Here is a 19,471-nt window from a genome sequence, read left to right as displayed (position 1 = left end):
ACAGGCGTGAACCACTGCGCCCAGCCTTCCCTCACATTTTTAAAGGGTTTCTGGCACAGCAGGAATCTCTTTTTCTTGTCTTCAATACCCTCTATGGTTTCAGCTGGGAAAGAGGAAATCAGTGGAAGTTTTGCCTTAGCCATTTATGTTCTGCTATAATTCTGAGAAGCATAGTTCTCTGGAAGGCCTCTTCATACCTTATCCCCTCTCAGACAACATGGCATTTTGATAAAAACATTGCTTTGGGCTCCATCTAGGCTCAAGCCCGCTGCACCTGCAGTTTCCTCATCTGTAGAATGGAGAAAACAATACCTTTGTCCCGGGGTGTCGTAAGGATGAAATAAAATGTCATAGGGAGTCCCTGTCTCTAAAATACATTTTAAAAATTAGCCAGGGGTGGTCACGTGCCTGTGCTCCCAGCTACTTGGGAGGCGGAGGCAGGAGGATCACTTGATCCTGGCAGGCCGAGACTCCAGTGAGCTATGATCATGCCACTGCACTCCAGCCTGGGTGACAAAGTGAGACCCTGTCTCAAAAAAAAGAAAAAAAAACCAAAGAGAGAGACATCAAATGTATACTGTACATAGCAGGTCATTGAAATGTTACTTTTCTCCTTTAATAACCTTTCTGAAGAATTATGCCCTGGCATGGTCTCATTCTCCCAACCTCCTAATTTTCCTGTAGAAAAGTTCACTTTTTCTTATGGAAAGTGAAATGTAGTCCTAATGATTTTTGTCAGTGCTGGGGCAAGTTTATTCAAAGTGTGATCTGTGGTTCATGTTCTTGCTCTGTGTCCCTCAGCAATTGAATTCCAATGAGTTTTAGTCATGTAATATACTTGAAGAGTACTTGAGCTGATTGGCCCTGAAGCACACAATAAAAAAGAAGAGCAATTTGGGGCCAAAAATCCCTGTGTTCAGTTCATATGTAAAGAAAGTGCACTGGGTTTCACTTTTAACACATTTAGTTAGTAGACATAAACACCATACCACCCCCGCCAAAATTTCAAAACATATTCATTTCATTACCTTAAAAGGATGTGAAATAAATTTCTTCTGTGGTGTATATTGTATACATGGTAGCTTTATGTTTAGTTTTCTTGGTTGCAATGACAGAAATTGACTATGGTTAACTTAAAAGGGAATTTACTGGAAACACATCAGGAGCTCTTGAAATTGTTAAGAAACTGGAGAAAAGGTCTGGGAAAGCACAGCTCCTCAGGAGCTGAAGGCCAGGAAGTGTCTTTCCCGGAGGCACTCAAACTCTAACTGTTCACTCGGGAGCATCCTTCACCTTCCTTATCCCCAATAGCTGAGGCATCAAATATCATTATTTGCACCCCCACCGCCCCACCCCAATATTTTTTTTTTGAAACAGCTCTTTGAGCTGGGTGCAGTGGATCACGCCTGTAATCCCAGCACTTTGGGAGGCCAAGGCAGGCGGATCATGAGGTCAGCAGTTCGAGATCATCCTGGCCAACATGGTGAAACCCTATCTCTACTAAAAATACAAACATTAGCCAGGCATGGTGACGGACCCCTGTAATCCCAGCTACTCCGGAGGCTGAGGTAGGAGAATCACTTGAACCCGGGAGGCGGAGGTTGCAGTGGGCCAAGACCTTGCCATTGCACTCTAGCCTGGGCGAGAGAGCGACACTCCATCTCAAAAAAAAAAAAAAAAAAAAAAAAGAGAAAGAAAGAAACAGGCTCTTTGGATCACTCAGGCTGGAGTTCAGTGGCACTATCTTGGGTCACTATAGCCTCAATCTTCTGGACTCAAGCAATCGTCCCACCTCAGCCTCCTGAGTACTTGGGACTACAGACACGTGCTATCACCCCTAGCTAATTGCTAATTTTTTTAATTTATGATTTTGTAGAAATGAAGTCTCACTGTGTTGTTCAGGCTTATCTGGGACTTCTGGGCTCAAGTGATCCTTCTAGAGCCTCAACCTCCCAAAGTCTGAGGATTATAAGCCACCTTGGCTCAGTCCCTCCCTACTTTTTATTTTGAAAATTTTCAAACCTACAGAAAAGCTTATACAGAAAAGCTTATATAAAAATAGTACAGTAAGGCCAGTCGCAGTGGCTCACACCTGTAATCCCAGCACTTTGGGAGGCCAAGGTGGGCGGATCACCTGAGTTCAGGAGTTCAAGACCAGCCTGGCCAACATGGTGAAAACCCGCCTCTACTAAAAATATAAAAGAAAGTTAGCTAGGCATGGTGGCGAGTGCCTGTAATCCCAGCTACTTCGGAGGCTGAAGCAGGAGAATCACTTGAACCTGGGAGGCAGAGGTTGCAGCAAGCCAAGATCATGCCACTGCACTCCAGCCTGGGCAACAGAGTGAGACTTGGTTTAAAAAAAAAAAAATAGGCCAGGCACAGTGGCACACACCTGTAATCCCAGCACTTTGGGAGGCCAAGGCGGGCGGATCACAAGATCAGGAGATTGAGACCATCGTGGCTAACACAGTGAAACCCCATCTCTACTAAAAATACAAAAATTAGCCAGGTATGGCGGCATGTGCCTGTAGTCCTAGCTGCTGGGGAGGCTGAGACAGGAGAATGGCGTGAACCCGGGAGGCAGAGCTTGCAGTGAGCCGAGATCACGCCACTGCACTCCAGCCTGGGCAAGAGAGCAAGACTCCGTCTCAAATAAAATAAAATAAAATAAAATAGTACAGTAGACATCAACATACAATATTTCACCACAATTGCTGTCTATCTTTTTGTTTTTTGTTTTGTCTGAACCATATGAAAGTTAGCTGTGGTTATACTTCACCCCTAAATTCTTCAGCATGTATCTTCTGTTAAATAAAATTGATGTGGGGAGCATTGCTTTGGACTGAGCTCATGCCAAATCCATGTAATCAAACTGAACTTTAAAACAGTGCCTGTAGTCTCAGTTACTCTGAAGGTTGAGGCAGGAGGATTGCTTGAGCCCGTCCAGGCTGGGCAACACAGTTAAGATGCCATCAGAGGTTGGGCGCAGTGGCTCACACCTGTAATCCCAGCACTTTGGGAGGCCGAGGTGGGCAAATCACAAGGTCAGGAGTTCGAGACCAGCCTTGCCAACATGGTGAAACCCCATCTCTACTAAAGATGCAAAAAATTAGCCGTGCATGGTGGCATGCACCTGTAATTCCAGCTACTCGGGAGGCTGAGGCAGGAGAATCATTTGAACCCAGGAGGCGGAGGTTACAGTAGGCTGAGATGGCACTGTTGTACTGCAGCCTGGGTGACAGGGCAAGACTCCGTCTCAAAAACAAAACAAAACAAAACAAAACAAAAAAGCACATATAAAAATGGGTCAGTTTTCCAAAAAAACCAGGAGATTCACAGCAACTAATCAGAAGAGGCTCAGTCTACCTGAGCCAGTGCAATAAGGTATGTTTTGACTTCATATGTGAAAGTAACTTTGAAATCATCATTTCTCTTCCTTATTTCAGCTTTCTTCGGCCCATTTGTTTTCTTTTTTTGAGACGGTCTTGCTCTATTACCCAGGCTGGAGTGCAGTGGTGTGATTTCGGCTCACTACAACCTCTGCCTCCTGGGTTCAAGCTATTCTCCTGCCTCAGCCTCCCGAGTAGCTGGGCTACAGGCGCGTGCCACCACACTCAGTTAATTTTTTATTTTTAGCAGAGACAGGGTTTCGCCACATTGACCAGGCTGGTCTCGGACTCCTGACCTCATGATCCGCCCACATTGGCCTCCCAAAGTGTTGGGATTACAGGCATGAGCCACCACGCCCTGCTTTTCAGCCCTTTTATGTCTATAAAGCCCACATCCTCTGCCCAACTCTGTCTATTTTGTAGATGGGATGCTGCCTGATTCATGAATCAAATTTAAAATTTAAAATTTGATTTGTTGAAGCTTTTTTTATTTGACACTCCTAAAACAAGGACAAGACATTCTCCTACCTAGTCACAGCAAAAGAAACACTTAAAACAATGAATAGTAACAGAATGCCACAACTAATGTATGTAAATCTCCCCCATTGTCCCAATAATGTCCTTTATAACTGCCCCTCTCCAATATAGAATCTAATACTGGATTATGCATTTGTCATGTCTTTTTATTCTGCTTTAACTTAGAATAGTACCCCAGACTTTTTGTTTTCTTTTAGTCATTTGAATTTCTGATTGTTTCCTCAATATTACTTTTTTTTTTTTTTTTTTTTTTTGAGACAATGTCTTGCTTTGTCACCCAGGCTGAAGTGCAGTGGTGTGAACATGGCTCACTGCAGCTCAAGCGATCGTCTTGCTTCAGCTCCTGAAGTAACTGGGACTACAGGTGTGCACCACCATGTCTGGCTAATTTTTTTGTTTGTTTTTAAGTTAGGGCTTTGCTGTGTCACCCAGGCAGTTCTTGAACTCTTGAGCTCAAGTGATCCACCTGTCTGCCTTGGCCTCCCAAAGTGCTGAAATTACAGGCGTGAGCCACTGCGCCCAGCTGATAAACACTTTAAAATAAGTTGAGGGGAAGGCAGAGTGCAGGAATACTACATAGATGTTACTGAGTATTTCTTAATCACATTGGATGGTATATGAGGTCTCTTTGTCTCAGTTTCAAAATCTGCTGAACTATCCTTTCCCCAGACCCCCTCCAAAAGAAAGCATCCTTTCACCTGTTGCCCCTTTCTAGCTGCTGTTTTTTCTCTCATTCCCTTGTCAACCAAACATCTGTTTTGCTAAATTGTAAATAACCAATCGTGGTTTTCTTACTATAAATCCAGTATAAGTATCTCTTACAAAAAGAGAAAAGACATAACAAAAAGAAAAAATTAAAGAATCCTATAATTCCATTAACTATAACTGACTACAATTCCATGAAATACCCTCATCAAGAATTACACAACTAAGTCCAGTTAACGCACAGAACCAAGAGAGTTAATAATATATTGATGTATGCCACTACATTTTGTGGTAGCTTTTTATGTAGCAACAGAAAAACTGTAACAAATGGAATTATATTGTAAAACTGTTCTTCAATCTGCTTATTCACTTAACATGAACATCTTTTCATTTCAAAATTATTTGTCTACATCTTTCATAATTTACCAAAACAATTTGAAAGAGTCACATTTCCTTTTTGTCTCCACTTAGGTTTACAAGGTGACCTAATGCTGTCTGACTTCAGCCTTCACTGGTAAATGAAAACTAAATAAGGTGACCAATGATCTCTGCCAGAAAAAGTTTATTTTTCATTTCTCAGCATCTCTGGAGTATTTGACACCATTCACCACTCTCTTCCTTGGTACCCCCGTGCCATTTGTTGTCATCATTTTGTTAGTGGGCTTCTCCTAGTCCACTCCACCTTCTCTTGGCTAGTCTTCTCTATGAGCTCTATAAATCTGCCCTTACCTTAAACATTAATTAATCTTTTCCAGAGTTCTGACCCAAGCCCTCTCTTCTTCAGTTCTGCATTATTTTCAGGCTTCAAACTACTGACATTTTCCTAATAGACGTCTAATCTATATTCTAGCCCATATCTCAATTTTATATTCCAGACTCACACATCTGGTGGCTTTCTAGACACATTCACTTTGAAGGTATAAGGTACCTGAAACTTACCACGTTCTAACTCTAAACATGAACTCAATAGACCTGCCCCTCCCTCACTCCTCACCAAAACAACAACAATAACCCTACTCCTCTTCCTGTATTTTTTTTTTTTAGTCTTGTCAAGTGGCCATATCCAGTTTGCCAAAAATTTGGAATTTAATCTCAGTAGGACTAAAGTTCCACGAGGGCAGAGATATTTATCTTGATTTGGTGCTGTATCTCTCTGTTTGCCAATTGAATTATTCTTCTCTCATCCCCTGCATCTACTTTGTCACCAAATCTCAAATATGTCTTCCCATTTCCATCGCTACCTTCTTCATTTCCAGTCCCAACTCACCATCTCGTCACGGTTCTAAGGTAGGTCCTCCACCCGAATTCCATTCTTTATACTGCTAAGAGAATGATCTTCTAAATATGCAAATCTGATTGTCACCTTTTAGTTTCTTCCCAATCTCAATTTTAACTTCAAACTACTACACTCAGCCTTCAGGATGTGATTTACCTGTCATTATCTCTACCTCCAATTCTATATTCCAGCTATATTCAACTACAGTTCCCCAAACATTCTGCAGCCATTTGGTGTATTTTCTGTGCTCCTACTAAGTAGAAGCAGAAGAGGAATAAACCAAGACCACGTCATAGAGTGCTATGCAGTCATTAAAAGGAAGTTTAGAGAGCATTTGTAATAACTTGGAAATGTTTATGTTTTACTTTAAATCAGAGAAGCAGACTGTCATATTATATGTATATATCAGTATGCTCAGAAACAGTGTAAAATATATAAAACAATACTGAACAAAAATTATACCAGAGTTCATACTGATCATCTTTGGTGAGACTTTGGCTATACCTTGTTTTGTTTTGTTTTTTTGAGACAGGGTCTTGTTCTGTTGTCCATGCTAGAGTGTAGTGGCACAGTCATGACTCATTGCAGCATTGACCTCCTGGGCTCAAGTGATCCTCCCACCTCAGTCCCCCAGATAGCTAGGACTACAGGTGTACACCACAATGCCTGGCTAATTAAAACAAAAAAAAATTGTGTGTGTGTGTGTAGACAGAGTCTCACTATGTTGCCAAGGCTGGCTGGTCTCCTGGCTCAAGTGATTCTCCTGCCTCAGCCTCCCAAAGTGCTGGGATTGCAGGAGTGAGCCCCTGCACCCGGCCCAGTATGCCTTGCTTTATTTAAAGCAATTTATTTTCATAGCAAGATCCAATTGAAATTCAAATAAATATTTTAATAAGTTCATTAGGAATTCCAGTGAGTCAGACGTGAATCTAGTGATTTAAGTTATAGCAGGTGCTTAAATATTTTTGCCATGTTCAAAAGATAGTGGAAAAATCTTGAATATGGTTGTAGGATACACGGAAGCTTATATAAAACAAAATTAAGTATTTAGATTATTAACAGCTTGTTTAGATATAAGATGGTGTGATTTTTTTCTTTTTTTCTTTTCTTTTTTTTTTTTTTTTTTTGACGGAGTCTCGCTTTGTTGCCCAGGCTGGAGTGCAGTGGCATCATCTGGGCTTACTGCAAGCTCTGCCTCCTGGGTTCACGCCATTCTCCTGCCTCAGCCTCCCAAGTCACTGAGACTACAGGCACCTGCCACCACACCCAGCTAATTTTTTCACAATTTTAGTAGAGAGGGGGTTTCACTGTGTTAACCAGGATGGTCTCGATCTCCTGACCTCGTGATCCACCCACCTTGGCCTCCCATAGTGCTGGGATTACAGGCGTGAGGCACTGCGCCTGGCCGATTTTTTTCATTTTAATATTTGGGGAATTTTCCTCTTTGAGTACAAAACATTGCAAACATGCTATTATAACTTAGTAATATTCTTTTTATCTAAAGTAATAGAATTGGCTGGGCCTAGTGGCTCACACCTGTAATCCCAGCACTTTGGGAGGCCAGGGTGGGAAGATCACTTGAGCTCAGAAGTTTAAGACTAGCCTGGCCATCATGGTAATTCCCTGTCTCTAGTAAAAATATAAAAAATTAGGTGGGTGTGGTGGTACATGCCTGTAATCCCAGCTACTCAGGAGACTGAGGCAGGAGAATCGCTTGAACCTTGGAGGCGGAGGTTGCAGTGAACCAAGATTGCGCCACTGCACTCCAGCCTCGGGGACACAGCGAGACCCTGTCTCAAAAACAAACAAACAAAAACAAAACAAACAAGCTATATATATATATACATTCTTACTTAAAATCTATTTTTAGTAAAACTTACATCTTGCAAATTGATATTAGTGCATGGTCAGCAATGTTTTAGTCTTTTTTATTTTTCCCTCTCGTGATGTTGACCAGCTCTTTTAATTTACTTTAAAAAAATTGTGGTAGTGTGTACATAAAATTTACCATTTTAACCATCTTTTAAGTTTGTAGTTCATTGACATTAAATACATTCACATTGTTGTGCAGGGCAATGTTTTATTCTTTAAAAAGAAAAAAAACAAACTTGAAGGCCTAGGGCCTGAACAATCCCCTCCCCTCCCCCACCCGCCCCTTCCCCTGTTCTTTTTTTGAGACAGAGTTTTGCTCTTGTTGCCCAGGCTGGAGTGCAATAGTGCAATCTCAGCTCACTGCAACCTCCACCTCCCAGGTTCAAGCAATTCTCCTACCTCAGCCTCCCAAGTAGCTGGGATTACAGGCATGTGCCACCACACCTGGCTGATTTTGTATTTTTAGTAGAGACGGGATTTTTGCATGTTGGTCAGACTGGTCTTGAACTCCCGACCACAGGTGATCCACCCACCTCAGCCTCCCAAAGTGCTGGGATTATGGGCATAAGCCACCACGACTGGCTGGGTTTCTCTCTTTTCTTTTCTTTTTTCTTTCTTCAATGTTTTATTCTTTTAAACAAACAAACAAACTTGAGGGCCTTGCGCCTGAACAGTGCCCCTTCCCTTCCCTTCCCTTCCCTTTGCTTCCCTTCCCTTCCCTTCTGTTCCCTCCCTTCCCCTCCCCTCTCTTCCCCTCCCCTCCCCTTCCATCTTCCTTTCCCTCCCTCCCTCCCTCCCTCCCTTCCTTCCTTCCTTCTTTCTCCACTCCACTCCACTCCACTCCTCTCCCTTTCCTCAGGATCTCGCTGTGTCACTCAGGCTGGAGTGTAGTGTCACAATCATGGCTCACTGCAGCCTCGACTCCTCCTGGGCTCAAGTGATCCTCCCACCTCAACCTCCCAAGTAGCTGGGACTACAGGCACACACTACTATGCCCAGTTCATTTTTGTATTTTTTGGTAGATATTGGGTTTCACTATGTTGCCCAGGCTGGTCTTGAAATCCTGAGCTCGTCTCAAATTCCTGAGCTCAAGCAAGCTGCCTGCCTTAGCCTCCCAAAGTGCTGGGATTACAGGCATGAATGAGCCACCATGCCCCGCCCAGTGTTTTATTCTTTTTTTTTTTTTTTTTTTTGAGATAGAGTTTTGCTCTTGTTGCTCAGGCTGGAGTGCAATGGTGTGATCGGCTCTTTGCAACCTCTGCCTCTCAGGTTCAAGCAGTTCTCCTGCCTCAGCCTCCTAAGTACCCGGGATTACAGGCATGTGCCACCACACCCAGCTAATTTTGGTTTTTGTTTTTTTGTTTGTTTGGTTTTAGTAGAGACGGGGTTTCACCATGTTTGCCAGGCTGGTCTCGAACTCCTGACCTCATGATCCACCCATCTCAGTCTCCCAAAATGCTGGGATTACAGGTGTGAGCCACCATGCTCAACCTATATATATTTTTTTGAGATGGAGTTTCACTCTCATTGCCCAGGCTGGAGTGCAATGGTGCAATCTCGGCTCACTGCAACCTCTACCTCCTGGGTTCAAGTGATTTTCCTGACTCAGTCTCCTGAGTAGCTGGGATTACAGGCACACTCCACCATGCCCGGCTAATTTGTGTATTTTTAGTGGAGACGGGGTTTCACTGTGATGGCCAGGTTTGTCTCGAACTCCTGACCTCAGGTGATCCACCCGTCTCTGCCTCCCAAAGTGCTGGGATTACAGCCATGAGCCACTGCGCCCAACCATATATAGATCTTTAAAATGATTTATTTAGTTTGGCTTCCTCTTAAAAACACAGCAGATTTTTGTTTGAATATAAGTAGCAATGATATTGCAAAGCAGTTAAATATCAGCCATATGAAACAAAACAGTGCTTTGAATGTATTTTAGGAGGAAGCTGCAAAATACATACATTTGGTTCAGATAGACCAGGTAGCACAAAAGATAGAAAAAACTGTTAAATTTCAAAAAGTTCATGAGTCAGGGGAGGAAAAAAGTATTTGAGCCTGGAATGTGTAAGTTGTGTATACCCTCAAAAACTCAGGTTTGCTATTTGAACTTCATGTATAGGAGAAAAGCTAATGAAAGTATTCAATGAGACAGATATGATTCTAGGAAAGGATGTGGTTGTGGTGATTATAGCAGGAAGCCATTGATTAAGTACATTATGTCTTTTCAGATATGGCTTTTTTGGGCGTGGGGAAGTGTCCGCTTTGAAGAAAAATGCATTACTTTAAGGTCAAACAGGGTCAGAGTTTAAATGTGGAGCCTGGTCAGCACTTGTTAAATTGAGTGTCTTCCCAGTCAGGCAGTGTAATGTAGTGGGTAGCATCATTGTCAGTTAACTTCTGGTGAGTTATTTCAGCTCTTTACACTTCAGTTTTCTCTTCTGTAAAATTGAGAGAATAAGAATATTATCTTGAAACATTTGCCCTGGGAACTAAATAGTATTTATATAGCAGTTGAGATGTCATGCAGAACAAAAAAGACTCCTTGAATTGAATTCTGGGTCCCCTACTTATTCTATGGAACTTTGGATAAATTATCTCTCTATGCCTTTGTCATTTTATGACAGAAATAATAGTACCTACCTCATAGATTTATTTTGAGGATTAAATTAGTTAACATACATAAATTGCTTAGGACAGGATTGGCATAGTTGGCATATAATAACAACTCAATAAACATTGGTTAATATTATAATGCACAACATATAATAAAGATTAAATAAGTGTTTGCTATTTTATTCAACTCCAAGAAGGCAGGGACCATATCTATTTTATTCACATTCACCTGTTGACACTTAGTAAGTGCTCAATAGATTTTTCTTGAATGAGGAGGTCATTTTCAATCAATACACTTGCATACAATTCCTCAAAAACTACTCTAACGAGATTAATTTTAAAAATAATCAGATTATTTTTCACTTTCATTATATCACATATAGATATTTCACAGTACTCTCTACCACTTCAAATGATGTCGTTATCATCATAATCTTATGGTGTTTAAAAACAGGAAGAATCCTTGAACAGTTTATTTTTTATAGCTTCTTTTCTTAATTTTTTTAAACTGTGTTCAATTTACAGAGGAAAATAGAATAGTGAAGTATAAAACTTTCTAATTTCAAATTACTCATATTACTGAATTGTGATTTAAATGCTGACATCTGGGAGATTTTTAACGTAAAATCACAAATACATTACTGCTTCTTAGAATTCTAATGGTAAGAGTTAGTTTTCACTGTGGCTTATGCTTCTAATGTCTTAAGCATAGAGTAGCTAGTGAGATTTTTGAGGTACTGGTGAATTTGCTGACAAAATGTTTGCCAGACAAATAAATCAATTGCAATGACTCTTTTTCACAGACATCTCAAGCCTCATCAGTAATGGAAATGATCTTGAGGCAACTGAAAAACTAAAATCATTATCCTCTGTTGATATAGGACATTATTCAGCTAAACCACAAAACTATTATTGCAATTTATGCATTTTGCTTTCCTGTTTTCATGTACTTCTCTGCTTGGCATAGAAATCCTGTAAATCCAACACACATCCACGTTTCTGAAGAGTGATTTATTGGGGCCCTTGGGAGAGCATTGTTTTGCTGTTTTCTCTAAATAGAACAATTTATACTCTGTTTATATTTTATTATGCAAAGAATGTAGCTGGCATGAACCTTAACCCCAAAATTTGAGCAGGCAAGAAAAGTCACATAAAAATGTTTCTCTTTTGTAGTTGTAGTTCTGACTGAGCCCTCATTCTGCCTGATTTGATGGGTTGAGGGCAGGAAATTCAACCTCACACATCACAGGGGCTGTCTCCTCTTCTCTAGGGCTTGCACAAACATTGGGGGGAAGGAGGAGTGGCTTCTGTGCTGCTAAGACACAGGAAAAGGCTTTTAGCTTTCAGTAGGTTCTATCTGCCTAATGCAGATCATCATCCAGGCCTCAGTGTTCGTCTGAAGATGTGCTATTCACATCCTGAATGAAGTGGAAGAGGGTGGGGGTGAGGTGGGGTGGGTCTGAAAATACAAAGAAAGCAAACAGACATCATTATCTGAATAAATAACTTTTTGAAAACAATGTAACAAATAATTAAAAATTTGAACGGATAATCAGTTACTATATATATATATATCTTTGTCTATAAGCTAATATCTTCTAATTAGAGGATCTGTGATAATGTATCTTTAAGAAGATGCATCATGCATCTATGATCCATGAATCTGCTCTTTAAAAACAACAGAATATTCAAGATGTCTTTAATTTTTTTTTTTTTTTTTTTTTTTGAGACAGGGTCTTGCTCTGTTGCACAGGCTGGAGTACAGTGGCGCGATCATGTCTCACTGCAGCTTTGATCTCCTGGGCTCAGCCTCCTGGATGGCTGGAACCACAGGCATGTGCCCCCATGTCCAGCTAATTTTTAAACTTTTTGTAGAGCTAGAGTCTCCCTATGTTGCCCAGGCTAGTCTTGAATTCCTGGGCTCAAGTGATCCTCTTGCCTCAGCCTCCCAAAGTACTGGGATTATACGCATGAGCCACCACACCTAGCCAAGGTGTTATTTTAATAATGGAAAATGTAGTGTATTTAGTTCATAAATCGAGCACAAACTGACTTAAAATATTTCAAGTATATTTTAAGCTACAAACATATTGGCATATAAGAGCAAACTATGCAGCTTTTATAAATGGAAGTGCATTGAAAAGCATAAAATGATGGAATATGTATTGGCAGTGCAATATAATGCTAAGAAAAAGTTGTGTCTATCATGAACATTGCCCTTGAAACTTGTTTGGAAGCTGAATCTGCTGCAAAAAGGGCATTTGGGAAATCTGTGCTTCAAAATCCATCCTGCCTGCCTATTTGCAATTTTAAATGATTGAGTTTAATTTTTAGGAAACCCAACATCCTAGAGAAGTCCTTCTGCTTCTTTGTCCTTCACAAGATCAACTGAAGTTCTCTAGCTGTGTAAAAAGGCTGAATTTCAGGTAATTAAAGAAAGTTAAACTTTGTTTTTTTGAATTATTTTCTTGTTTAAATATAAGGTTTAAGTATAATGACAATTATTTTTAAATTTCTAAAATTAATTTTACTCAAAGATAGCATAACAATGTTAAGGAAAAGGAAATAATACAGTCATCTGTGATACTGTTGCCAGCACAATAATTTTTATTAATGCATATTATCCTCCCATGTATTTATATTCATATTTCACATATAATGATGACATTCATATAGCTTTTTTTTTTATATTCCAGAAAATGTTATTTACTTGTTGCTGACAAGTAACTCTTCTGTATCCCTATGTATAGAAAGGGGTATAGAAGAGTCATCCTGTTTTTTCTCCCACTGTTGTACTTTTGCTTTTCTTCTTCCACCTACTTAGATCCTTCACTTCCTTACCCTTACTCCTATATCACCATGTCAGGTAATGCATATTAACAACTTGGTAAATATCCTTCAGTTCCTTTCTTCAGCTCCTTTCCCAGGCACCCACAGGCATCCCTCACACACATCCTTCTCTGTATTCTGTTTTGTTCACTTTGCATGGTAATCCCTCTAAGTCAACCTTTAGACATCAAACTCATTTTTAAATGAATGCATAATGTTCTATATTATGCATGAATCATAATTTATTCAATTATTCTGTTGATGGGCATGCACTCTGTTTTTCCTTCTAGAGTATGGCAATAAATAATCTTGTGTATATGTCCTTTCATTTCTTTGGTGTAGATATCAGTAGTAGAATTAAGGTCAAATATGCATATTTAATTTGAATAGCTATCAGCTCTACAATGCACATTTCCATTGGCAATAAATGATTCATTTCTTGCCCTTTACCTCTTCTGGGACTGTAGTGTTCGCTGCAGTTTTCGTCCATGTGTTGGGCTTGTTGGTACTTTGATTTGTATTTCTCTGGCTACAGTTAGAGCATCTTTTTATGATATGGGTCATTTGGATTTGGCACGATCTTGGCTCACTGCAACTTCCGCCTCCTGGGTTCAAGCGATTCTCCTGCCTCAGCCTCCTGAGTAGTTAGGATTACAGGCATGTGCGACCACACCCAGCTAATTTTGTATTTTTAGTAGAGATGGGGTTTTTCCACGTTGGCCAGGCTGGTCTCAAACTCCTGACCTCAGGTGATCCACCCACCTCAGCCTCCCAAAGTGTTGGGATTACAGGTGTGAGCCACTGCGCCCAGCTGTGAATAGTTTTTTTTTATCTGTGTTATACTTTCCCAAATTTGACTTTGCAATACATTTTGTCAAATTTTAAATTTATATATACAGTCCCTGACTTTTGGTTTTACTTATAATTTTTCAGCTTTGTGATGGATTTATCAGGGTATTAAATGCATTTTCGATTTACATTTTTGACTTATGATGGGATTATTGGGACATAACCCCATTGTAAGCTGAGAAGCATCTGTGTGTACATACACACATACATTTATTATTTACTTGAAATATATATTTTAAATATAGCTTGAGTTTTAAAAATTGACTAGGAAGGTCTGCCCTATCTCTAGATTTCCAGTCTCTTAGATTTTCTTCTAAGACTTCTATTGTTTTACTTTATAGCTTGAAAAAATTTCAGTGTATCTGGAAAGTGCTTTTTGCATGATATAGGGGTTGAACTTTTTTTTTTTTTTTTTTTGGGACATGGAGTCTCGCTCTGTCGCCCAGGCTGGAGTGCAGTGGCCGGATCTCAGCTCACTGCAAGCTCCACCTCCCGGGTTCACGCCATTCTCCTGCCTCAGCCTCCCGAGTAGCTGGGACTACAGGCGCCCGCCACCTCTCCCGGCTAGTTTTTCGTATTTTTTAGTAGAGACGGGGTTTCACCGTGTTAGCCAGGATGTTCTCGATCTCCTGACCTTGTGATCTGCCCGTCTCGGCCTCCCAAAGTGCTGGGATTACAGGCTTGAGCCACCGCGCCTGGCCAGGGGTTGAACTTTTGTTGTCTTTAGATGGATAGTTAGTTGTGCTAGCATTTTACTGATATTATCTTCTATTGAAATATATTTTTGTCAGCCGGGCATGGTGGCTCACACCTGTAATCCCAGTACTTTGGGAGGCTGAAGCGGGCAGATGACCTGAGGCTGTGAGTTCACAACCAGCCTGACCAACATGGAGAAACCCCATCTCTACTAAAAATACAAAATTAGCCCAGGTGTGGTGGCGCATGCCTGTAATCCCAGCTACTCAGGAGGCTGAGGCAGGAGAATCACTTGAACCCGGGAGGCGGAGGTTGTGGTGAGCCAAGATCATGCCATATTACACTCCAGTCTGGGCAACAAGAGTGAAACTCTGTCTCAAAAATAAAGTAAAATAAAATAAAATAAAATAATATATTTTTGTCATGTATAAACTTGTCATATACTGGAATCTAGTTCTGGACTCAGTTCTACTCTACTGGTTAATCATTGTCATTTCTTCTTTCACTTGAAGATCATTTTGCTTAATTTCTTTTCTTTTTTCTTTTTCTTGAGATGGAGATTTGCTCTGTTGCCCAGGCTGGAGTACAGTGGCACAATCTCAGCTCACTGCACCCTCTGCCTCCTGGGTTCAAGCAATTCTCTTGCCTCAGCCTCCAGAGTAGCTGGGATTACAGGCACCTGCCACCATGCCTGGCTAATTTTTGTATTTTTAGTAGAAACAGTGTTTCACCATGTTGGCCAGGCTGGTCTCAAACTCCTGATCTCAGGTGATCCACTCACCTCAGCCTCCCAAAGTGCTGGGATTACAGGCGTGAGCCACCGCGCCCGGCCCATTTTGCTTACTTTCAATTTCAAAACCTCACCCAAGCCTGGCATGGTGGCTCATGCCTATAATCCCAGCACTTTGGGAGGCCAAGGTGGGAGGATTGCTTGAGCCCAGGAGTTCAAGACCAACATCCAGTCTATTAAAAAACAAAAACAAAAACAAAACCTCACCTAGTTGAAATTTAAATTGTAATCATTATACATTAACATGCTAATTTGGGGGAATTGATATTTTTATATTATCTTCCCATTCAATGTATTTGTTCAGATCTTATGTCCTTCAATAAGATTTTATAATAGTTCTTTCTTAACCTTATACCTTAAGGCATTTAGTTTTTGTCTGTCGTGTTTACTATCATATCAACTTCTCGGTATTTTTTATAAATACAAAGAAACGCTATTGATTTTGATTTTTGGCATGCTTATCTTATATCCAGCTACTTCCCTAAGCTCCTGAATACTTCTTTTTTTTTTTTTTTTTTTTTGAGACGGAGTCTCACTGTGTCTCCCAGGCTGGAGTTCAGTGGCGCGATCTCAGCTCACTGCAAGCTCCGCCTCCCGGGTTCACGCCATTCTCCGGCCTCAGCCTCCGAGTAGCTGGGACTACAGGCGCCCGCCACCTCACCCGGCTAGTTTTTTTGTATTTTTAGTAGAGACAGGGTTTCACCATGTTAGCCAGGATGGTCTCGATCTGCTGACCTCGTGATCCACCCGCCTCGGCCTCCCAAAGTGCTGGGATTACAGGCTTGAGCTACTGCGCTCGGCCGCTCCTGAATACTTCTAATAGATTTTTTTTGAGCTTTCAAGGAATTCATTTATAATACATCAAAAATAATTTTATTTTCCAGTATCTGTATTTAAAATTTCATTCTTTTGATATAATGCGTTCATTAACTTTATTAGGAGACTCAGCCCCGATTTCATAGCATTGTTGTGAGGGTTAAACAACACATGTAATGTGCTTAGAGCAGTGGTGGCACATCTTAGGGTGTCCAAGACATAACTAATATTATTATTTCTCAACTCTCAGAGCTTATCAGTTCTTTAATCTAGAAATGTCACTTTCAAGCTGTATCAGGCCAAATAACTGAATAAGTAAGCTATCATTTGCTGATTTTTGTTATTCTTTCATCATTCCCCATTTTAATTGAATTTGGGGAGCCTACATGACAGCTTTCTTAAACTTCTATTTGTGATTCATAGGATGGCAGAAAAGAAGAGTCGAGCAAGTCTGCATAGGGATGATTTCAGATTGTTAAGGTTATTTCTCTTTGGAAAAGAAGTTAATGTCAAATTAGATTTAAGGTTAGACATTAAATCTGTTTTGGTTTAACTCATGTAGAGTTTCTTTTGTGCAGGTCAGGGAGACCTGGTCACAAAATATCTTTTGCTTACTAGAATCTGTAACTTCTCTTTTTCAAAGTGAGATAAAGCAGTTGAGCCAATTGTGACAAATTCCACTTGCTCCTCTGAGTGAGTTTTAGTAGTAACTGGGCTAAGAAAAAAACCCCTTCCTTGTTATAATAGTCTTAGGGAGATCAACACTGTGCAACTGGCTCCTCTGACAGTATGGAGGTAGGTAGTGGCACTGTAAAATGTCTTATTTGCCAGGGCTAACCTGGTTGGCATTCTGTATCCATCCTGTTTGGATGACATCCTGAGACCTGTCCTCTTTACCTTCCCTTGAACAAAAGCGTTGGCAGGGGGCCTAGGGCAACCAAGTCATTAATTCTGCATATGTCATCAACTACATCCTGCCAAGGAGAGAATGCCCTGACCATGAGAATATCCTGTACTGGTTCAGAGTGGAAGGATGGGGGTGGGGTAGTGGGCGCCACTTTTTTCTTTGGTGACATCCTCTGTGAAAGCATTGGTGGAATAAAATTAGGGTATGATAGTGGCCAATGATGTCCTCTTATTTCTGGAAAATTAAGAGCTAGCTGTTAGCTGTTTGCTAAATAGTAATTACCAGATAGTTCAGCTTCTGCAAGGAGCCCAAGATGTATTTCAGGAAGTATTGTTGCTTTTTATTCTAACAAAATAGACTGTAAATCTCCAGTTGAAATCCTGTATGATCCAAGGCATGAAGTCATGCTTTACTAAAGTTGGAAAATGCAAAGGAATGAGTAAGTGAAGTGAGAACTTTTTCCACAACAGCTCTGATAGAGAATGACTGAATCGACTTCTGGGAACTGTAAGTTTGTATCTTAAACATGTAAAGCACACAAATTGTAAGAAATGGTTACAATTTCCTTATACCGTTACTTGAAATAATAAATGGATAAAAAGGCTATCTGGAGAAGCCCAAATTCATTTTTGAGAAGTGATTACAGAGACAAGAAACCCAACCCTAATGCTGAATGTACTAACACATATAAAAACCCCAAAACCCGTTGGGTTGAATTAATCTCTAACTTCCTCAAATGTTCAGTGTACTTCATTCCAACGAGATGAGTTTTTATCATTTCTGTGCCTGTCCATTCCTCCCACTTCTTCTTTTTCATGTACCTCTAGATATGACACTCCTCCCATTTCTTAAAAAACAAAAATAACCAAGCAATAAATAAAACATTGAATTCAGTGCAGAAGCAAAATCTTATAAACACCACCATTTGGTCTCAGAAACACTACTTTTCTCTCATATGAATCACATGTGTCTGATTAAAAGTGTAACAGGTGAGATGAAGAGAAAACCCTCTAGATATGTCTGAAAATGAAAAAGAAAATACGTTTGTTATATTACTGTTAGATCTAAGTAAAAGGGAGGACGTTTCTGTCATCATTGATAAATATAAAATGTGTAGAGTAGGCAGAATACATACTGACACAAGTAGAAGGTAATTCTGTGGGATGACAATGGTTAACAGTTGATGGACTCTAGTTAAAGTCTCACCTGATCCCAGACTTCCCTCGGAATGCTTGTAGAGTGCTTAATTCTGGGGCTTTCCTAGGTCCTCAGGATCTCTCTAGGGAGACCCGAGGGTCTGCTGATTCAGTTCAGAATGTTTTGAGTTACCCTGGAGCAGACCCATACTAGTCTTTGGTACTGAAAAATTGTTACAATGTTTTGGTAGGTTAATGGCTCCCAAAGATATGTCCACATCCCAACCCCCAAACTTGTTAACTTGATTTGAAAAAATGTCTTTGCAGATGTGATTAAGCATTTTGAGATGAGATTATCCTGAAGTATGTGGGTAAGCCCTAAATGTCAAAACAATTGTCCTTGTAAGAGAAAGATTAGACAGAGGAGGAGATACAAAGATGGAGGCACATGTGATGTGGCATAATGCCAAGGAACAGGTTCTCTCCAAGAGTCTCTAGGAGTACATCCTAACACTTTGATTTTGGCCTTCGACCTTCAAAACTGTGAAAGAGTACATTTCTGTTGCTTTAAGCCACCAAATTTGTGATAATTTGTTACAGCAGCCCTAGGAAACTAATACATACTTTTAAACTAGGACACTAATTTTTTTAAGAAAACAATAGAAATAGATCAACATATGAGAATCCAATTAAAAAGAATTTTCTCCCTAATATGTTGGGTAAAGCAACAAAATACCACTTATGAAAATTGAGAGAAAATGAAGTTTACATTACTGGGGAAGTAGAGAAATACTGCAAAGGCATATATTTGAAAGATGACTTGCTGAGCACAGTGGCTCATGCCTGTAATCCCAGCACTTTGGGAGGCTGAGGCGGGTGGATCACGAGGTCAGGAGTTCAAGACCAGTCTGGCTAAGACGGTGAAACCCCGTCTCTACTAAAAATAGAAAAATTAGCTGGGCGCGGTGGCGGGTGCCTGTAATCCCAGCTACTCGGGAGGCTGAAGCAGAGAATTGCTTGAATCTGGGAGGTGGAGGTTGCAGTGAGCTGAGATCACGA

Source organism: Chlorocebus sabaeus, chromosome 11 (genome assembly GCF_047675955.1).
Source record: "Chlorocebus sabaeus isolate Y175 chromosome 11, mChlSab1.0.hap1, whole genome shotgun sequence".
Lineage (NCBI taxonomy): Eukaryota > Metazoa > Chordata > Mammalia > Primates > Cercopithecidae > Chlorocebus > Chlorocebus sabaeus.
This window is presented reverse-complemented; position numbering follows the sequence as displayed.